Source organism: Pteropus alecto, unplaced genomic scaffold (assembly GCF_000325575.1).
Source record: "Pteropus alecto unplaced genomic scaffold, ASM32557v1 scaffold3, whole genome shotgun sequence".
NCBI lineage: Eukaryota > Metazoa > Chordata > Mammalia > Chiroptera > Pteropodidae > Pteropus > Pteropus alecto.
In genome coordinates, this window is record NW_006442484.1 from 64829894 (window position 1) to 64844547 (window position 14654).

A 14654-nucleotide genomic window follows, 5' to 3' on the forward strand; every position below is an offset into this window, starting at 1 on the left:
TCTAGTCTCAAAATAGTATTTCATCATGGTTTATATAGCCTGTTAGGTCACTGCATACATATACTGTTCACCAAACAACCTTAGAATTTCAGCCAAGCAGGATTCACTGAAGTGGAATTACTGAAAAAGCCATACAATGTTATTGACAGTTGTCTGGAGAAAAAAGTATTTGGTATATTTTATATGCAAGTTGGCTTATAATAAGTTATCAAAAGCTTGAACTATTTTATAGAAGACTGAAATGTTTGTCAGGTTGAGAGGATTTCCTTTAAATTACCATTTTTTCCTGTCAGCAAGAGATATAAAATTGTTACCATACCTGTATCAGACCAAGACATCTGCATTATATGCATAAAGTCTTTGAAGAGTTAATTGGTACATCAAACTGATCTTATTTTCTCATAAACACTGTTACTCTGATATATACTCTTTTTGACTGCTTATTGTATTGGTCTTCTTAAATCAGTATATCCTCCTATCCTCTTTCCTCGGTTATCTTTTTATTGTGGTAAAGTACACATTACATAAAACTTACCGTCTTAACCATTTTTAAGTGTACAGTTCAGGTATATTAAATAAAGTTGTGCAACCATCAATACCATCTGTCTCCATAACTCTTTTCATCTTGTGAAACTAAAACCAACTGAAACTATACTCCATACCCAGTAAACAATAACTCTCCTTCCTCCCTCTCCCTAACCCCTGGCAACCATCACTGTAGAGTTTTTGTCTACTATTTTGACTACTCTAAGTACCTCATATAATTGGAACCATACAATATTTGTCTTTTTGTGACTAGCTTATTTCAATTAGCATAATGTCCTCAGGGTTCATCTATGTTGTAGCATATGTCAGAATTTCCTTCCTTTTTAAGGTATTTTTTTTTTTATCTTGAAAATAATATATAAAGCCTCGAGTTCTTAGTCTTATTTGCCATTTGTGCTCCACACATTCCAAAGAGTAGTAGTTAATCTGTCTTCCTTCAGGAGGGCACAGAAGCTCCATTTAGGACCTTTTGGCCTGAGACATTAAATGCTTGTCCATTTGGTTCCATAACTACTAGTTGTTAAGATGCTCCCAGACAGTTTGATAAGTTTGACTTTTGACTTGACTTCAAGGTTGAAGAAGATATCATATACCACGTTCACTGTATGCTTAGTACCTGGATGGAGAGAGCTGCAGAGTCTGATACAGGACGCCATGCTCTTTCCAAATTCTGAACAAAAAAGTTTTCAGCTATAATTATTTGCCATATCTTTGCTATTTTGAGCTTTCTTTTGTAACTTAGTATTTGTCTAGTTAAACTTTTGTGTTCAGTAAAAGCTCTTGCATTTCTATTTGCCACCAAGCCAGTCCTTTTTACTTTGCTCATAGTTCTCATTTGTCCATAACTTCTGCATAGTTTGAAATGTTGCTTGAAAGTATTCATTAAACATCCTCCACTCTCAACAGTCTTATTCTCCCATATGCTGTTATTCTATTTTATCCTACCATGAAATAGTTCCTCTGGTACTCTGCTGACATGGAGTCTTTCTGGACTAATGAGCCTCACTGTTAATGACAATAACATTTTTTGAAACTTTTTATTTGAAATTATTTTAGATTTATAAAAAGTTGCAAGAATATAGAAAGAATTCCTATATATTTGCGAAAGAATTCTTAGCTTCCCCAACTATTAACATTTTACTATGTTTGTGTTACCATTTTCTCTATATGTTTATATTGTCTTTTCCTGAAACATTTGAGAATAAATTGTATACATGATACCCATTTACCCCTAAATATATCCTAAAAAACGAAGACATTTTCTTATATAACCACAATGCGATTATCAAAATTAGGAAAGCAACACTGATATGACACCATTTTCTAAGTTAGAGGCCTTCAAATATCATTGATTGTTCTAATAATGTCATTTATAGCCAAAGAAAAAGATTTTTTCTTGTCTAGGAGACTACTCCAGGATCATGTATTGCATTTAGTTATGTGGCAGTTCCTCAATCTTTGTCTTTTATGACCTTGACATATTTGAAGAGTCCATATCAATTATTTTGTAAACTGTCCTTTAATTTGAATTTATCTGATGTTTCCTTATGCTTAGAGTCGGACAATGCATTTTTAGCAGAAATAGCACAGAAGTAATATTGGGTTCTTCTCAGTGCATCATATCAGGGGCACATGATGTCAGTTTGCCTCATTGCTGTTGATGCTAACTTTTATCACTTGGTAAAGGTGATATCTATCAGATAAAGTTACTATTTTCCCATTGTGATTTAAAAGCAACCTGTGAAGAGATATTTGAGACTATGTGAATATCCTGTTTCTCATTGGAATAGTATCAGCATTTACTGATGATTCTTGTCAAATGGTTATTTTTTTCTTAATCTAATATTTCTCCTACATTAATCGTCATTCTACCATAAAGAAGAACTTTCCTTCCTCCTCATTTATTTTTATTCATTTATTTGTTTATGTTAGTGTAGACTGGTGGGTTTTTATTTTATTTAGTGGATTTAGTTATGCATTTCTTAAGTGAAGGAGACCTGCTTTTACGTTCTTATTAAATGTGTGTGATGTTCACTTAACTCTGTTAAGCCTCTGGTTCCTAAGGTGTTATAATGATTAAATACAATTAAAGATCTGAAAATGCTAGTCGAATGTTAGTATTAAAGGCTTGCGATCACTTATAGAATTTTGACATTTAAAACAGTATTAAAAATATTTTTTTAGCTTGCAGCATACTCATTTGGTGGCGAATTGATATTATATAATATGATATAAAGTTATTTATAGTTTTTATCTCAGTATGAATATTCATACTTTTTGCTGAAGAAGTATTCGTAGATTTAATTACTGGGAGCTTCCTCAGACTGCATATGATACTTTCGTAATGTCGGGAGTATCAGAATTTAAAACACATTTGGTTATAAGAGTTTCATATAAAGGTTTGAGGACCTGTAATACTATATACAGGTCCAATTTATTTGTAAGTATGTTTTGAAATTACAGACTATCACTACATAGTTGATAAAATTGCCTGCTGATAGTTATAATACTATTAACCATGACTGTCACACAATTAAGAATAGTTCTATCAGCAGTTGCTTAAAGAGCAAAGAAGCAGTAGAAACCCCAGCACTTTCTTTGCTATCACGTACATTCTTGTGCTATTTTAAATACAATTAGGGAGATCAAGTTCCTTGTGATTTATTTCACTCTGTTACTGCTGCGCTTACTCTTCTTTTTTTTTTTTTCTCCTACTGCTCTTCTTAAAGTATGGTCTTTCTACTCTATGCCCAGTTAGGCAGGTTGAAAGGGTAATTTAATGCAGTTATAGAATATAGAATATTGTGCCTGTGATCAGCTGCTTCATGGCTTTAGGTAATGTTTAATGTATGTGACTGCAGAATTAGATTCAAATTGAATGATACAAAGAGATTTTAGCTATGCCTGATTGAAGTTTTTTTAGAGAACTGATAGAAGTAGTCATACATTTTAGTAAAGTGTAATAATAATAGCACACATTGCTGTCTTGAACATAATGGTTATACTAAATCTAAGGAGAAATTTTAAATTTATGTTTTTATTCCTACATGGTGATTTTCATAACAAATGATGTCTATTCTCAGGTCTCAAAATAAATTAGCTAAATAGCACATAGTTTTAAAATCTTTAATTTTATTGCTAAAATTTGCTTAATTTTTAATTGAGCTACGACTTGTGAAACTTATTTTTGATTAGTTTTTTGTTCTTTTATTGATATAAATCAATTCAAAATTTTTTATTTAAATTAATTCTGCCTCTATAATTTATAATACAAATACTAAATTTTGAATTCCTAAATAATGTTTGATTTGGATAAAATAGTTTTAAACTAATAACTTTAAAAAATACAGCTAGTTCAAAATAATACATTTACATGATCAATAAAATTAAAATTGTATGAAAGGGCATCCCATGAAACGAACATTTTATAACATTTTTAATATGTAGGCTAGGCAAAGGTTGGCAGCTTTCTTTCAATTAGAGGTCACTCAACCTATTGAGTATGTAAATGTCTTTTGTTTGCCTGCCACCCAACTCAGCATTAATGAGTGAGGGGGAACTGGTGAAGAATGCTAACAGTACCTCACATCTCATCTCCCCTTTATGTGTAATCTTAAAGTTGGAATGGAATGTGTGGCAATACATAAAAGGAACATGGTTCTAAAGATGAATTAAAAGTTGTTTTTTTAAAAAAATCAGTTGTAGTTGTTTTTTGCTACAGTGGGTACAAATTTTTCTGGTAGCTGACATGAACAGTTAACAGTGTCCTCAGAACTTTGCTGAAACATTTCAAGGGAAAGGTATTTAGAAATGAGAATAGAGACAAGTGATCTTGTTTTATTAATTAATTTTGGAGGTAATCTTTTAGTAAGGCCACATTTACTTTAAGTCATGCCACATTTACTTCATGCCAACTAAAATGGCTTCATCTTCTATAGAGGTTGTTAATCCATCATATGTATATTTAGTCAGTGTCTAATTTGATGTAAGTCACTAAGATGATAAATCTTCATTATGTAACATTTTAAGTTGATATAAATGAGCAGTATTTTTAGAGTTTTATTTTTAAGGCAAAAGGGTGAGCCAAAAAGTTAATCTTTAACAATTTATAACACATATAGTTTACAAAAATTTATTGAAGTACCAGATTAAGGGATTACGTAGCAGTAAACAAGGAGTCTCAACATATTAATTAACCCAGCTTCTTAATAAATATAATTTAATTTTTGTTGCTGAATGATGTTAAGACTACATTTTCCTTTTAGGATGGTAATCATAATGCAGTAAAATGTTGGAAATTATAATGGTTGCTTAAAATCAACATGTAGCAAAAAGGATTCCTGAGTATTTTTTATAAAGAGCACTGTTGTTAGCACAATTTTGCCTTTGGTTCCTCTCTTAGAAGAAGGCTGTAATGCCTAAAAGTTGCCAGGACTTCATTAAGCTAATGTTGGATTATAGCCAGACATTCAGTTGTTCAAGACTCCAGCCTTCTCTGAGACCCAAGAGGAGCCAGGTGGGTAAGGGAGTGAGGTGAGATTGGGAGGTAGAATAGACTGTTTTTATACAGTAACTTATGTATTTATTATGTCAAATGAGTTTAGCAGACTTGGGAAATTAATTTAAATCTTTAAAGCCCTCTAAACTTTTCGATAATAGCATTCCTATTGGCCTTTCAAAATTTTTCAGTTAATAAGAAACAATATTTATAGAAAGATTTGCATTTTTTTCTTGTATAGTTTTGAACAAAGTAATACTTATTTTTTTTTAAATTTAAATTAGAAATTCAATTAGAAATGATAGCTTTAGAGAGTTAATGTTTGGCTTATTTTAAGAAAGCAAGATTATAACAAGGTAGTTTTATTTGTTCAAATTTCTTAGATTTTATATTTTTGATTTTAAAATTTTGAGCTTACTACTTGCTTGTTTTACTTATTCTGTATTTATGTGGATATACACTACATAAGAGTGAGATATTAAAGGCCTTTACTTTCTGTTTTTACATTTCTGTGGTACTTGAATTTCTTTTTGCCAAATTTGTTATTAGAAATACAATTTTAAAACCTAATAAAATGACATATTTAAACTTACTCAGAAATAACATTTTGTCTTTCACCAGATATATGGATTTATAAGTGAATATTCAGTAGAGATGACCAGTGTTTATTTAACAAACAAATAATTAATGAACAGCAGATATTGGCATATTCTTTTGTAGAGTTTATAGTTCAGGGGATCAAAGATTTTGCTTTTTGAAAAATATTTAAAAAGATATTTTAAAGAAAATAGAAGAGTATTTCACTTAAATTTATGTGTTAGAAAAACACTTGAACTTTTTGATTTTCAACATTTTTAAAAGTAGATATGAATAATTGAGTAAAGTAGACATTGCAAAAAAAAAAGAAGACATTCCATCAGGTATTTTCATATATACAGTACATTTACTTCACTAATGTTTTTTCAGTGAACCATAAAATAGTATGTGTAAGTATGTAGATGAGGACTTGAACAAGGGAGAAAGAGATTTCATAAAGATAGTGATATCTGCACTATAGATACTGAATAATACATCAATTCAGTGGCTCTTTAAGTGTGGTTGGTTCATGGGAAATACCTGAGACCCTTTCAGAAGATTTTTGAGATGAAACATATTTTTATAATAGTTCTAAGATGTCATTTGCTTCCTCACTGTGTTGATAATTGCACTGATGATGCAAAAACAACAGTGGGTAAAAATTCTGGCTTTCTAGCATAAGCCTAGGTGGTAGCACCAAACTATACTAGTTTTCATTATGGTCTTCACTAAGAACTTGCAGTTAGGGGAAAAAAAAAAAAAAGGCCAGTTGAAGCAATGAAAATTAATAATTTTATTAAATCTAGTCCTTTGAATAATTGTCTTTAAAATGGTTTGTACGGCAAAATGGGCAGTACAATGAGAGCAGAACCAGATCTTTTTTTATGGAATACCATTTTAACTTTAAAGAACAACTGAGAAGTAAACTGTGGTTATTCTGATTTTGGCAGACATTTTCTTGACAATGAATGAAGTGATCTTGTTATTTCAAGGAAATCAGCTGACAGAATTTATTGCCATTGATAAAATTTGAGCTTTCAAAGTGAAGAATTAAAATTTTGGAAAACTTATATCTATCATTAGGAGGTAAATAAAGACTTTTTTAGAGACTTCCAGTCAAGATGGCAGAGTAGGTAAACTCTGTGCTCCTTTCTTCCCATGACCATATCAAAATTACACTAAATTATAGCATAACCATCACTGAGAATTACCTGAAGGCTAGCTGAACAGAATTCCTATAATTAAGGGTATAAAGAAGGAGCATCATCAAGACTGGTAGGCAGGGCGGAGATGCTGAATGGGCAGATCCCACATCCATAATGTGGCAATGAAGAATCAGGATGGATATCTTGGCTGCAGAGTTTCTCCCTGAGGAGTGAGGAGTCTCAGTTTCACATTGGGCTCCCTAAACTGGGGCATTAATGTCACAAAAATGAGTCCCCATAACATCTGGATATAAAAACCAGCAGGGATTTTGTCAGAGTAACACTAAGGGCTTTGGAGACCGAGTCGCAGATCTTAAAGGGACCTGGTACAGACTCACTCTCTCATAAACTCACTCTAAGCATCAGTGCAGGGGCAGCAGCTCAAAAAGCACCAGGAATATACAGGGAAGGAAGTAAATTAACTTCAGGACGAGGGCCGGAGGGGCAGGGTTCTGGGCAACTCTTGGGGATCAGAAGTGCTAGCAGGCATCATCATTTTTTGTTGAGCTTTCCACCCTCGCAGCTAACAGGGCACAGTTGGGCATCAAATTTGTGCTCTCCATTAACTCATTTCTCTTTTGCTCCAAGAATACTCCCCTGCACTGCTTGCGGCTGCAGTATTTATCCTGAGGTAACTTGCGGATTACAGTCCTAACCTTATCCCAAAAGTTTGCCATGAAATATCTTGCTTTTATCATTATTTTCACATTGCTCTAGTATATTGATAATCTTTGGAAACAAACGACATCATTCTATTTATAGCATTGTTTTTAGTAGTGGTATTTCCATTTACGAAATATAGTAATTCTTGATTGCTGAAAATGTCAAATTCTAGATGTTATACTTTGTGTTGCTCTATGCTTTGAAATTTACCACACAAAAAAATTATTAAATACTGATCATCATTTACACTTCTGTTACATTAGGATAAGAGACAAGTTCTATTTAGAAATAACTTCAAGAACAGTTTTTATATTTTATTTTCACATTGAAAACCAGTCAGATTTGCTTCAGTCTCAAAATCACGTTTATGTAAAAATAACTTAATGCTGGTGGCGAGCTGCACTTTTTTGTTTTCTAAATGGGATGTGGGTTAACTTGGGTAATATTGTTCTCCCCATCCTGGTGATTCCCTGAGACCCGCCCTCCCCGCCCCCGCCCCCCAACTTGCTCTCCTGGCCAGAGCCGCTTCAAGGCTCCTCCACACAAGTGGCCTGCCTCAGCTTCTACTGTGAACTTTCCCCAAATCTTTTGAAGGTCCACAACCCCAAACAAGCAGCAGCTGGCCTCAGTGTGCCTTGTCGCTTTTGCTAAGCAGCCCCAAGCCCAACAAAAGCAGCAGTTGATCTCAGCTTGCATTGTAACTCCTATCAGGTGGCCCCAAGCCTGGCATAAGCGTCTGTCAGTCTTAGCCTGGTATGTAGTCTAATGAAGTGGCCACAAAGCCAGCACAAGTTGTGGCTGGCCTCAGCTCACATAGTGGTATCCTCCAAAGTGTCCTAATCCTGGCACAAGTGGCAGCTGGCCTCGGTTCACAGTGTAGCTTCTCCCAAGTGCCTTCAAACCCAGCAAAGTAGCAACCAACCATAGATCACTTTGTAGCTCTTACCAAGCATCTCCAAGCCTGGCACAAGTGGCGGCTGATCTAGACCTGCACCAGATCCCCTCCCAAGAGGCTCCAGACCCAGCATACCCTGAGACCTACTTCAGACCACACCAGAGCACCACCCAACCAGCTCCATAAATGATACACCTGAAAGACAACCTGACTGGCACCAGAACTTCGACATAGTGACTTCCATTCTGTGGGGACAGTCTCCATGCACCAGCTCATCTGCTGTAGTCATGACCAGCCAACCTGAGGATCAACCCTACCTCCTGTCATGCCAACAACAGTTGAGGCCCAACTACAACAGGAGGGCACACACAGCCCATACAGGGGGCACCTCTGGGTGACTTGGCTCAGGTGACCAGGGAGACTGCACCACTGGGCCTCACAGGACACCTTATATATAAAGCCACTCTATCAAGACCGGGAGTTGTAGCAGATCTACCTAATATGTAGAAATAAACACAGGGCATCAGCCATAATGAGAAGACAAAGAAACATATCCCAAATGAAAGAATAAGACAAAACTCCCCCAAATTAAACAAAATAGAGACAAGCAATCTACCAGATACAGAGTTCAAAACCCTTGTTTTAAGGATGCTCAGTGAACTTAGGAGAAAACTTGATGAACTAAGTGAGAACGTCAATGAAGAGATAGAAAACAAAAAAGAGCTAATCAGAAATGAAGAATCTACTAAATGGAATCAACGGCAATTAGATGAAGCAGAGGATTGATTCAGTGATCTAGAAGACGAGTTAGTGGAAAACACCCGATCAGAACAGGAAAAAAAAAAAAAATTAAAAAATGAGGATAGTTTAAGGGATCTTTGGGACAACATCAAGTGTATCAACATTTGCATTAGAGGAGTACCAGAAGAAGAGAGAGAACAAGGAAATGAAAACCCGTTTGAAGAAATAGTGATGGAAAACTTCCCAAACCTGGCGAAGAAAATAGACATATAAGCCCAGGAAGTGCAGAGTCCCAAACAGGATGAACCTAAAGAGGCCCACACCAAGACACATCATAATTAAAATACCAAAAGTTAAATACAAAGAATTTTAAAAGCATTAAGAAAAAATAAGTTTTCTACAAGGGAGCTCCCATAAGACTGTCAGATGATTTCTCAACAGAAACTTTGCAGGGCAGAAGGGATTGGCATGAAATATTCAAAGTGATGAAAATAAAAGCCCTACAATCAAGATTACTCTACCTGGCAAGGCTAACATTACCAGGTGAATTTGGTAAGCCATTTAACTTTTCTAGGCCTCAGTTTTGTTTAAAATGAAATGTTGAACTTGAAGGCCCGTTGTAATTCTAAAAGATACTTACTCCTTTCTGACTTGATAAATTATTTGGATAGTATTTTAACTCAGGAATTGACCTGATATGTTTTAATGTTTCTGTTATTGAGTGATTAGTTATATATTTCATAAAACTGCTTGTTGGAATATATTTTGTAGAACTTGACTTTTGGTCAGAATATTTACTGTAATAGTGCTAATAAAGTAGTAAAGACTGTTACAACTGATGCTGTGTCAAAGGTTGTCACCTGCCCTCCTTGGCTACCTTTTATCATGTCTGACTCTGTATACGTACTGAACTCTGTTTAGAGCATTGGTTCCCAGCTTTTTTTTATACCATAACTTGGACACCAAGGATGTTTTGTGTTCCTTAAGCCTGAAGAGAAAATCAGATAAAGTAGTTAGTACTGTTTAGCTGTTATATCATTTCCTCTGCTATTTTGTTTTTATTCATTCATTAGAAGTCCAGAAGTGGAAAGGTTGAGTGTTAGCTAGGCACTACGGATGTTCCTCAACTTAGGATAGGGTTATGTCCCAATAAATCTACTGTAAGTTAAAAACATTATAAGGTGAAAATACTTTTAATACGCCTCATCTACCAAACATCATAGCTTAGCCTAGCCTACCTTAAGTGTGCTGAGAACACAGATTACAGTTGGGCAATTATCTCGAATTTCATCTCAGGAGTAATTGCCTTCCTCTTTTTCCCACCAGAAGCAGAAGACACAGATGGGCATTTTGTAGACATGATGAAATGTGAAAGCACAAAACACAATATCCAAAAAACACAAGACAGTCTACTATAGAGTATCAGTTGTTTGTCCTCATGATCGCTAGGCTGACTGGAAGTGGTAGCTTGCTGCTGCTGCTCAGCATCATGAGAGAGTATCAAACTTTTTATCTCTAGTCCAGGAAAACATCAAAATTCTCAAAATTCAAAGTACGGTTTCTAGTGAATGTGTATTGCTTTCACAGCACTGGAAAGTAAAAAAAATTGTAAGCTGAAACATTGTAAGTTTTGGGAACTCTATACGTAATTTGTGGGACGTAGGATAAATGAAAATGTGTACCCTCTTGTTCAAAAAGCAGGAGAAAAGTCCTGTTAAAGAATACTAAAATATATAGCTTTTCCTTTCTTATATGGTCTTTTCTTTGACTACCCGTAGGGATTTTTTAAAAATTTATTATTTATTTTTTTAATATGCCTACAGCACCTGGTATTCCTAGGTGGTCTCCCATCCAAGTACTAACCAGGCCCAACTCTGCTTAGCTTCTGAGATCAGATGAGATTGAGCACATTCAGGGTGGCATGGCCGTAGACAAAAAATTTATTGTTTAATGTCATTCTAAGCAAAGAAAAATTAAAAATTTAAATCATCAACTTGAATTTTATCATTTGTATATTGTACAATGTCCGTTTAAAATGCAAATATAAGAATAATTAACTCATTTACGGAATTACAGAAATTATACAATCATATTTTGTAACTTGTATTTGCATGAGTAGTTTGTTTTTACCAGAACAGTAGATATACGGTACAAAATTAATTCATTTTCTATCTGTTTTTTATTTTACTTTTTGATGCAAACATTTTACCTTTGGCTTACTGATGAATAAGGAAGGACCAAGAGGAGAGGAATTATGGGTTGTCCTATCTTTACTTTTCCTTCTGTGTCATCATATTCAGCATAAAATGGTTGCCTAAAGTGAGCAGGTAATTGAAGTAACAAAGGATATGACAGAGTTCCTTGGTTTTTCATGTTTCTTAGAACACCACTGCCTTTTTTGTACCAAGTAATTTGTGGCCTCTTGGGCTATGAGCATCCTCCCCCCCAAATGGGAATTAATATAATTTTCTTTGTACTTCGTGGCTAGGGAAGAGACTGTTATTTTTCTGAGGATTTTTTCTAGTTCTTTGGTAGGTTGTCATCAGAAGGACCCCATGTTGTAATGAAATGAGTTAAGGAAATTCATTATATGGTATTAACCATTTACACAGAATTAAATTGTTTAATAGGAGTTTAAAAACCAGTCTAGAATAGGAGTCTTACTGTTCTGTTTTTTGGGACATGAACATAGTTTCATGAGTGTGGAATATTTTTAGCAAGTTAAAATTGCCTTCTAGGTACAGCAAACTAATCCATTATGGTTTGACTCTGGTTTTAAGGGGAAACCATACAAAGTTGAGCATCAGTGAATAAATAAACCTCTGTGCTGGAGATTGGCAGACTTTTTGGGTCGTGATGTCATTCCAACTTGGAATTATGCACATGTTAGAGGTTGTGACTTGGTAATTCAAGTGTTTCACTTTATCACCACTGTGCCCTGGCTGCTATGCAAGGATGGCAAGAATGGTCTAATAAACGTAAAGGTGTGGTGATGCTGTAATTGATATTAGTAGTGGCTGAGATCTGGGTTAGTATACCTGAACAGTCCTATTCAGGTGTCATTCTCCATGCTTATATTTGTTCCGTTCGTTCAGGGCACTTTGTTGGTTATTGTAAATGTGGGTGTGATCAATCTAGTTTAGGTACTTCTTAATAATTCTTTATTTACTTTGTATTCTGCATACATGTTATACCCTGGAGTTGCACAACTAGTGGTTTTTTTGAAGAGGTTCAAAAAAAACCTTGGGATTTCATAAAGAAAACAGAAGATCAATTGAGAAAAATTAATCTATTGTATAAAAATAGAGTACAGCTCTTGATTATAATTATATCTGGGATGATGAGTAAAATGCTAAAAGATCTAATGGCTAGGTTTTAATGTCCAAAAGTTTGTGGATTGTCTTATGTAAAATACCTTCTATGAAGTGCTTTATAAAGCTTTGCAGTTTTAAGTGTCAAATAATTTCATATACCCATTTTCTCACAGAAAACATATCTATGGTTTCTTCTTAGCTCTATCAAATATTTACCCATCTGCACCAGTAGGTTAAATTGCCTCTCATAAAATATTGGTCTTGACAAATCTTTGCTGTTAGCTTTTCATAATCACTAGATGTTGATTGTACTGGCACAATAGTGTATAAAATCTAGGGAGGAAATACATCAATATGAACCATAGCAGAATTAATGGGTCTTCCCCAAAGCTCTCATTTAATTAGATAATGTATGTAAAGCAGTTATCACTGTGTTTGGGACAGCAGATGCATGCAAGAAGTGTTTTTAAATAAATAAAAAATTTAGATTCTTGTAACCATTAGTATTATTAGGGATTTTCAGGCACTGTAATCAGTCTTCTATCTTTGAGATTTGAAAGAAGCAGGAAATAGGGCGTAGGACCTACAAGGAAATAGGAAGTCTACCCATGTTTTTATTCACATTCCACTTGAACTATCTTAGAAACACAGGGTAAAGTATCAAACAATGGTTGTATAAGGGTTTTTTGTTGTTGTTGTTTGTTTCTTTTTATCTATCTTTTTATCTACTTTGTATTATATTAGCATACTGGGGATAGAATCTCCTATGTCTAGACATGTCTGGACTGTCTTGAATTGATTTATTAATATTAGGAAGTGTGTTTTTTTGTCAAGGAGATAATGAGCTCTCTTCCTATTTCTATTCATTAGTCAAAGAAATAAAGTATTCTTCTTAAATATTCATTAAAACAGGTATGTGATTCTAAAAATAAATAAATTTTTCAGATCAAACAGGATGTGAGAAGAACTCAAAAAGATATGTAAATAGTTACAAATGAACCTAATTGTGTTGTAAATGAATAATATAATCACACTGAAGGGGAGAAGAGAACTAGCCTGTTACTTTGAAAAATCATAAAGCTAATGATAAAATACTATGCTGTAGTTAGTATCTTTCTTATGGAAGCATCTTTCATACAAAGCATCTCTGAATTGCTATTGGCCATTCTACTTTAATATATATTTGTATTGAACAAATAAGTAAAAATATTGTCGATAATGAGAACTATGTTCTTAACTCTTTCCACTGAGAGAACCTAGAAATAACGATACTACAGTAGCAATGAACACACTGCTGCCCATATCTTGGTTTCTAAATAATATTCTACAATAAAAGGAGAAATGATTGGTTCCAGGTCTGGTGCAGGGAAATCAAGATGAATCTGGAACATTTAATGGTACCAGAAAGTAAGGAAGTATTCAAAAAAAAAAAAAATTTGATGAATGTATATTGGAAGGATATAGCCAGCTTGAAGGCACTTCTACTGGCCAAAGCTGAGACAAAATAAATAATGATAGCATTGGATTAGAATCCATAGAATAAAATATCTGTGGGTCCATACTAAGATAAACAACGATGGAGAAAGGACAGCTCTTTTTATTGTTTTGTGTGTGTGTGTGTGACATTGGTTAACAAAATCCAGTAAGTTTCAGGTATACAATTTAACAGTAAGGCATATTTATATATTGCATTGTGGGTTCCCCTCCCATAGTTAGGTTTCTTTTTGTCATCATATATTTGACTCCTTTGACCCCTTCTACCTCCTTCCTCTCCTCCCCCCACCCTCTGGTAACTACTAGTCTGTTGTCCATGTCTATGAGTCTTTGTTTGTTTGTCCTATTTGTTTGTTTGGTTTTAGGTTTATATCCTAGATATAAGTGATATCATATGGTTTTCAACTTTTTCTGTCTGGCTTATTTCGCTTAGCATGATTATCTTGAGGTCCATCCATGTTATCACAAATGGCAGTATTTCATCTCTTCTTATGGCTGAGTAATATTCCATTGTATATGTGTACCATAGCTTCTTTATCCAATCCTCTATCATAGGACACTTCAGTTGCTTCCCTGTCCTGGCCACTATAATTGTATTTTTTTAATTAGTAAACTTTATATCTTAGAGCAGTTTTAAGTTCACATTGAGGGACAGCTCTTTTTAAAATAGGATTCCAGTCAATAAATGGAGAATTAATGATGGAAATTAAAAAATCATCATT

The 14654-nt window shown here is 34.2% G+C and overlaps 1 protein-coding gene and 1 pseudogene across 1 annotated transcript in view; one reads left to right on the top strand and one right to left on the bottom strand.

The window, feature by feature from the left end:
* Positions 1–14654, top strand: part of BMPR2 (bone morphogenetic protein receptor type 2) — a 138295-nt gene that overhangs the window by 22750 nt on the left and 100891 nt on the right. The window lies entirely within an intron of this gene.
* On the bottom strand, positions 10939–11057 carry LOC112470393 (annotated as a pseudogene).